General features: G+C 52.8%; 1 long non-coding RNA gene across 1 annotated transcript; it reads left to right on the forward strand.

Annotated features, from left to right (window-relative positions):
- The first annotated feature begins 3323 nt into the window (after positions 1-3323).
- Positions 3324-6318, forward strand: LOC144331547 (uncharacterized). Its single transcript, XR_013398816.1, has 2 exons — positions 3324-5390; positions 6019-6318. It is a non-coding gene; the product is annotated as an uncharacterized LOC144331547 (long non-coding RNA).

The raw sequence follows: 6318 nt of genomic DNA on the forward strand, positions 1-6318 counted from the left end.
CTGGCTCCCAGCCTGGCACAGGTCCTCAGCTCTGCCTTGGTTGCCTTAGAATGAGATGGGTCAGTCCGCACCCTGAAGGTAAAGGTAAGAGGCTGTCCCTGCTGTGTGCTAGGCTGGTCTAGGGATGGAGGACTTAACAGGTCTTCCCAGTGTGTCAGGCCTGGGCAGCACTCTCCTGTCTCAGGACTCAGAAAGTCCAGTCTGGAGATGGGATTGTTCTGCCCAGGATGGGTGACCAGGGCCTGTCAACAGTCCCCCAGGGAGTGACCGCATCACCCGGGTGGGGTCCAGGAAGCCTGTCCTGAGACCTGCCCAGTGCACTGAGCGTGAACCTGGAGCCCACCCCACCTGATGCCCCCACACAGCCCTCGAAGGGTCTGACCTGCCAGCATGCACCTGCCTCTCCCTGCACCCCAGCTGTCCACCCTGCCTGTTCCCTGACTTCCTCCATCCTCACCAGCAGGATGCGATGGGCAGAGGGACAGCCTATGTGCACATTTGGTGGCAAGTAGGAGTGACACATCATCCCTGGAAGGGGCCATGTTTCCTGCCAAAGTCAACCCCAGAACTCTGTCCCTGAGGTGTTTTTACCAAACCCAAAACCCACAACTGCCGTTGTGGCTCAAGGGTCAGCACCCGCTAGTGCCAGGACACTACTGGGAGGCTGAGGCAAGACCATACCCCATGCTGTCTGTGGCCTGAGGACAGGGTGTCTTGGAGCCATAAGGACAAGCCACCAATGGCCATTGGGTCATAGGGCCTCAGTACCAGTGTTTGCCTTTCCCTGGCTCCTTCTGGTTCAGTCCCATCAGGGCCATGGAGCCCAAGACCCAAAGGTTCCCTCCAGGAATCCTGGTGGCTCGGCTTACTTTATCGTGTTTCATCTGAGAGCAAAAATGTCAGATCAGATGCACAGAAAAATGGCTCAAAGTGCTTAATGACTAGAGGAAATCTAGGAGCAGCAAGAAGGTAATGTGAAGACGGGAGGACCTCCATGACCGGTGTCTGCAGAGCCAGGGATACAGGCACCAAGTGCTGTGGCCTGGTACCACCTGCCTTTCTAGGATGGATGGCACACTTCTTTGCTGGAGGACAGAAGGCCTGGTCACAAGCTTTTCTACCTGGTCCTGTAGGCATCACATTGCTGGAAGAGAATCTCATGCCAGAGCTTGGACCATGCCCTGCTCAGGGGTTAGGGGTTGTCTCTTGGTGACCTAAATGAAAAACTAGTTCCAGATCAGAGTTCCTGATGCTGAGCAATCATCCACTCTTTGAATCATGGGAGGGCAGGCCTGGTACTAGGTAGACCTAACCTCTTTGAGGAACCACAGACCCCAAGGCTGGAAACCTCCAGAATCCTCCAGCCCCTGATCCTCCCCTGGGACCCCTGTGGCCTGTCTCACTGAGCAGTCTTCCATCTGTAGATGTCTCGGCTGCCCTACAAGGGAGTCCCCTTTCAGGAGTGGGAACAGGTATGGTCACTGCTGCTGGATGTCTAGAAAGTAGAAACCAAGAACCTAGGGAAATACCAGGCACAGCCTTTCCATTGTCATCCAGAGCAGGACAAACAGGCCAGCTGGTGTCAGGAGCCCAGGTCTCCAGCTGGAGGGAACGTCAACCCTACAGTGGGAGCAGGGGCCCATCGCATATCCTAGGAACAGATGGTAACGTAGGCATTGCAGGTAAGCCGGGCTTGGTACCCCTCCCTGGCTTCCGAGAGAAGCCAAACAAGGAGCTTTCTGCAGAATGAAACCTCTTTTCCATCCAGAAGCACTGCTGACTGTTCGGTGGTTGCCGTTGTGGCAGTGAGCTTTTTGTCCCTTCTGAATGTGGGACTGGTTTCTCCTCTTGACCCTGCCCTACAGACCATAAAGGAGAACAGCGAGAGGCCCCCAGCAAACATCCGCAGATGGCCCTGGACATCAGCCACATTCTGAGAAACATGTCATGTTCTGGGAGGGCTAAGGCGTCAAGTAAGGTCTATGGGGCTGGAGGATCCCAGGGCAGGTAGAGCAATCCAGGGCCGTGGGGGCTTCTGTGGGAATCAGAGGTCCCATGGTAGAGGCAGGGGTTCTACAGGAGGAGTCACAGAGCCGCCAAGGGCTCTTCTGGCCCAGGGAGCAGTCAACACCATGGACTGAACACCCGCTGGGCTCCAAGCCCTGGGCCAGGCTGGGGCATGTGGGGCTAGGAGGCAGCTCAGAGTGGGAGGCAGGGAGAGAAGTGTGCCCAGAAGGCACCCATTTCTGGATGTAATGTGGTCCTGAGATTCTGGCTGGGAAGTCTTTCCAGGGTTTCTTACGTGTTATGGAACTGCTTCTTCTCCCCAGCCTCACCCTGCAGGCATCTCAGTAAGTACATTGCCACCATCTTGGAGCTGCATAGTGTAACGGCACCAGCAGATCTGCCTGTGCACAGACTTCCTGTACTACCCAGTCCTGAGGAGAGATGCTTCTTCAGGGCTTGCGACCTGGAGCACAACTTTACACACCATCATCCTGGAGCAGCACTGCACCCTCACTAGCCAGGGTGTTGATGACTTCCTCAAGGCCAAGGCCACGTTCAAGATTTTTGACTTCAGTGATTCATTTGTGCTGAGCGAGTTGGGCTTCTCGGGGATCTTAATTCAGGCGGTAGAATGCAGCTTGAGATCAAGTGTCTGATCAAAGAATTTGAACTTGATCTGGAGGGCTCTGGGGAGCCATGGAAAGTGCTGGATACATGAGGGACAGTCAGATATGTTTTAGAGATGATTGTGGAAGGCTGCCTGGAAGGGATGAACAAGAGCCAGGAGACCAGGGAGGGAGCTTGTGGGGAGGTCTGGAGATGGCAAGGGAGGGATCCTGCTTGGATCAAAGGTCTTCAGGGACTGTCTCAGGTGCTCTCAGAGCTAGTGTGCTCAGAAGTCTTGTCTCCAGGATGAAAATGGGAAGGAGTTGTCAAACAAGGAAATATAAATGGAGGCTGGCATGTTTATGAGTGCCAATCGTGGTCCCGGTGTGGGAACTACTGTGGGAACAGGAGTCTCTCCATCCAGGGACATGGTGGATGGACCCTACATCTCTCCATGCTGCCTTTCCTTTCCCTGCCATTCTCCTGAGGGCCTCAGTGCATGGGCACTGTCCAACCTCTGGTGCTGAAGCAGCCAAGAAGCCCAAGACTGGGTGGCTGCCACTTAGGATATGATAGCACAGCCAGTGGCCTCCACTGCATCCTGTACAACCTCAGAAGACACCCAGACACTGAGAGTGCTGCCACCACGTGGTGCAAGAGTTCTGAGGGATCGCAATCCGAAGACAATGAATGGAGGGTACAGGGCCTCATGGCCTATTCCCCAGCCCCTCTCATTGGCTCTGCTCCAGGTGGTGAAGGGGCATAACGTTTCTGCCAGTTCTGCCATGATTGCCTAGCAGGAAAAGGAGCAGAGTCCAGAAGCAGAGCCCGGTATCCAGCCTGCCTAACAAGGGAGAATTTGTAGACTTTGTGGACAGAGAGAGCTGGGAGTCCATACCTTCACCCACTAACTTGCTGAGACACTGGTAAAATCAGTTTTCTTTTCTTAACTACGTTTCTGTCATCTGTAAATTGAGGGGAATTTCTTCTACCTCATGAGGCTGCTTGGAGAATTAGTGACAGTGCGTGCAGAGCAGGTGCCACCCAGCAGGCATTTGGTGTCCAGACCACTCCTCTTCCCCCTTGATTTTCTGCCTCAATGTGCATTTTGTTCTTAAGACATTCACTCCCCTTAATTTTGCTCTTCCCTCTGTTCCTGCCTTATCGTCTATCCCATGGAGTCACCAGGATCTAAGTGGACAACATTCATGTGTGCATGTCTGTGTACATACATATGCACTGTGTTGGTGTTAGAGTGTGGTGTGTGAAGGTATGTGTGTGTGTGTGTTGGAATCAGTGACTCACTGAAACTCCCCACACCAGGCTGTGTTCCTGCTCATTGTTGGAGGTGCTGTCAGGGGCCCTGCCCTCAACCCCAGGTCTGACCCTTGCAGTGCAGGCAGGACATTCTGGAGGAATCATGACCTTGGAAGGGTCCCTGAGGTTTGACTGTTGGGTATCAGTGGATAAATACCCCAGCTCCCTTGCTCTGGATGAGATGACTCTGAGGCGCGTGTTCTATGCTGTCTCTCGGAGGTATCTGGCAGGGCTGAGTCCTGGCTGCCACAGTGGAAACTTTCTTGATGAAGGTCCCGTTAACTGCTGCATTCCTTTCCTGTCTCTGTTCCCCACGGCTCTACCGGTGTTTCCTGAGATTCACACCCTAAGGAAGGACTGGCAGTCGAATTACTGTCGTAGAGTTTTTATGAAAAAGGAACATGAGAGGGAAAGTCGCTTGCCCAGAGTCACCCAGCTGAACAGTGGTGGAGTTCAACTTTGACCATGGGTTGTCTGGACCCAATGTGTTTGCTTCCTCCTCACCCATGAGACTCCTCCCTTATCAGCGTCAAAAGAATGTATGCAGGACCTCAAAAGTGGGATCTCTGATGCCTATGCCATAGAAAGCCCAGGCTCATGGGTGTTGCCCGTGCACTCACTCTTATCTCATTAAGAGTAGTGAAGAAAAATATGCTCAGTGCTGACCGTGTGACAGGGGGTGTTGTTTTAGACACTCTCTTCTTACTTTAATTCATTTAATTTTCACAATAACCTTGTTTTTACTTCTAGTTGTTAGATGGAAAAACTGGGGCAAAGAGCAATATGGAGAGTTGGGAAAATTCATTCCACTGGTCCAGGTTTGAACCAAGCAGTCTGCACCTGGAGTCCTGGTTTGTAACTATGGCACCCTGGCTTCTCACACATCTCCTCATGGAGTTTCACCTTGTTTCAGGCATGGCACTGAGCAGCTTCTTTTAAGAACATAATTTGTAATTATGTAGATTACTAGTTCTGCTTCAAAATGCCACACAGCCTTGGTGTGATGAAATGAAACCATTGGTAAGTCTGAGCATTGAGAACAAGCATTCTGTTTTCCACTCCTGACTCCATTCCAACAGCTGGGACAGTGTTTCCTCTGTGCCTGTAGAAACCTCAGCTCCTGTGCCGAGGAGCCTGGTCTCTCTGGGGAATGTGGCAGTCAGGTGCTGGCAGGGACCTTGAAGCGACTGAAGGGTCATGAAGAAAAAGCTGTTTACAAAGGTTTGGGCAGGGCCAAGGGAAGCAGGTGGTATGGCACAGGGCCCTGGTGTTAGCATCTTGTGGGTGCTGTCACCACCCTCCATTTTGATGGGGCCACGGAGAAGCTGTTCCAGGAACTCGGAAAATCTGCAGCTGAGAGTGGAGGCCAGAGGAGGTATCACTCCGTGTGCCCTTCAACGGTCTCCGGATACCACCACTGACCACGCTACAATCTCCTTATTAGACTGGAGAGGCTGCAGGTAGGGGTTCTAAGCCTCCTCTTGTGGCTCACCTCCAACAGTGAGTCAGCACCGGCTCCCGTAACCCCACAGCCCAGGATTCACTTAGCCCCTCTATCCTGCATGGTCCCCTTTCCTGCTGGGAAGCAGATACCCACGTGAGCAGCAGAATCCTGTTTCTCCCTGCAGGCCCCTCTGCTCCATAGGAGTGGAGTTTTGTGGGTCTCCTCCCTTGGTTTTGGATGATGACACGCTTTCCCCTTCCACAGCAGTTGTTTCTGTGGACCTTACCCTAGGTTTTCCCCTGGTCGGGCATTTCTCAGGTTTCTGCTCAAAAGTCACCTTTTGGAGGGGTCTCCACCTGCCACTGTGTTTGGAACAGCTCCCTCCGTTTCTTTCTAGCTCATCTCACTCTGGTAATGTCTTTCATTACCACCAGCATCTGACCTGGTCTTATGACCTATTAGCTTCCTGTGTCAGACATGAGCACCAGGATGGCAGGGACCTCATCTGTCCTGTTCCTCCTGTGACCTGGGTCCCACACCATGTCTGGTAGAGTGTAGATGCTCAAGGGAAGTTTACTTTGTAGAACTGTCTACCTGGGAGATGTTACTCTTAGTCTAACCTGTACCATGTTGTAAACCTCCAGCCATGTTGCAGACCCTGGTCAGAGTGAAACGTTCCATGGGAACTCGGGCCATGAGAAACATCCTTCCTGTCTGCCTTACTGCAGAAACATCCGTATCACATCGTCCCGGGAAAAGGCTCCATAGTCTGTCTGCAGGAAGATCCTTGCCATATCCTGCTGGGCAACAAGCTCTACCACCCAGACCCCGCCGTCCCAGTCCCAAGATTACCCCAGCCTGTGAGCGGCAGTTGTGCCAGCACTAAGCTGGTTTAATCCTCCCCAGGGTCTTGCTGGCAATAAAGAGGTTGCTGTTGAAGCTGC

The sequence above is a fragment of the Macaca mulatta genome, chromosome 10, assembly GCF_049350105.2.
Source record: "Macaca mulatta isolate MMU2019108-1 chromosome 10, T2T-MMU8v2.0, whole genome shotgun sequence".
Classification (NCBI taxonomy): domain Eukaryota; kingdom Metazoa; phylum Chordata; class Mammalia; order Primates; family Cercopithecidae; genus Macaca; species Macaca mulatta.